Raw genomic sequence first — 1,358 nt, 5'->3', positions numbered from 1 at the left:
CTAGTACAACTTAATGAAACCTATATCCTCCACGTACTGACGGAAACATTGGTGGCACATATTGAGGTCATATTTCCAGATCAGACAGTGTTGGTCTGAGTAGACTCAACAAGAGTGAGACCCCTGGCTGAATTTTCATGGGTGGGTCCAGTTGAGTTGGTGGTGACCCATCTTGCTCTCAGGAGTGCAGCAAGGCAAAAGAAAAAAGCTCATGCATGCGCTCTTCAAATTTGCTTTTTGTTTATGTATTATTTTGAGTCGGGGTCTCAGTCTGTCGCCCAGACTGGAGTGCAGTGGCATGACTCACTGCAGCCTCAAACTCCTGGGCTGAAGGAATACACCCTCCTCTTCCTCCTGCTGGAACTATAGGTGTGTGCCACCACACCCTGCTCATTTGTAATTTTTTTTTTTTGAGTCAGAGTCTCACTCTGTCACCCAGGCTGGAGTGCACCTGCTGGGCTCAGGCAATCTTTCTGCCTCAGACTTCCAAGTAACTGGAACCACAGGCACACACCCCTACACCCAGCTAATTTGTATTTATTTGTTGTAGAGACAAGGGCTTGCCAAGATGCCCAGGCTGGTCTTCAACCCATGGGCTTAGGCAATCCTCTCGCCTCAGCCTCCCAAAGTGCTGGGATTACAGACGTGAGACACTGCGCCTGGCCCATTTAAAAATTTTTTGTGGAAATGAGATTTTATTATGTTGCTCAGAGTGGTCTGGAACTCCTGGACTCAAGCAATCCTTTCACCTTGGCCTCCAAATTCACCATTTTGAAATATACGGTTTGGGAATACAAGTTGATTTTTAGTGTATTCCCAAGATTGTGGCGTGATGACCATCACTATCTAATTCCAGAATATTTTTATTACCTCAAAAAGAAATTCCCATACCCATGAGCATTAATGGCCCATTTTCTCCTCCTTCTAGCCCTTGGCAACCACATTGCTTTCTGTCTCTATTCTGGACATTTCACATAAATAGAATCATATAATATGTGACCTTTTGTATTTGGCTTCTTTCACTTAACATAATGTCTTCAAGTTTCATCCAGGTTGTAGCATGTATTAGTACTTCATTTCTTTTTATGTCTGACTAGTATTCCATTGTGTGAGTATCCCACATCTGTATATTCATTTATCAGTTGATGGATATTTGAGTTGTTTTGACTTTTTCGCTATTATGAATAATGCTGCTATGAACATTCTTGAACATAATACAAGTTTTTGTGCAAACACATGTCTTCATTTCTCTTGGGTATATATCTAGGAGTAGAATTGCTGGATAATATGGTATCTCTATATTTAACTTTTCTTTTTTTTTAATTGTATAGATGAGGTCTCACCAACTTGCCCAGGCT

The 1,358-nt window shown here is 41.5% G+C and overlaps 1 pseudogene; it reads right to left on the bottom strand.

Annotated features, from left to right (window-relative positions):
* LOC110596831 lies at nt 1–171 on the bottom strand (annotated as a pseudogene).
* Nucleotides 172–1,358: the final 1,187 nt, after the last annotated feature.

This window comes from Carlito syrichta, unplaced genomic scaffold (assembly GCF_000164805.1).
Source record: "Carlito syrichta isolate Samal-C Ts95f unplaced genomic scaffold, Tarsius_syrichta-2.0.1 Scaffold314605, whole genome shotgun sequence".
Classification (NCBI taxonomy): Eukaryota; Metazoa; Chordata; class Mammalia; order Primates; family Tarsiidae; genus Carlito; species Carlito syrichta.
The sequence above is the reverse complement of the archived record's forward strand: the minus strand, read 5'-3'. Positions and strand labels throughout refer to the sequence as shown.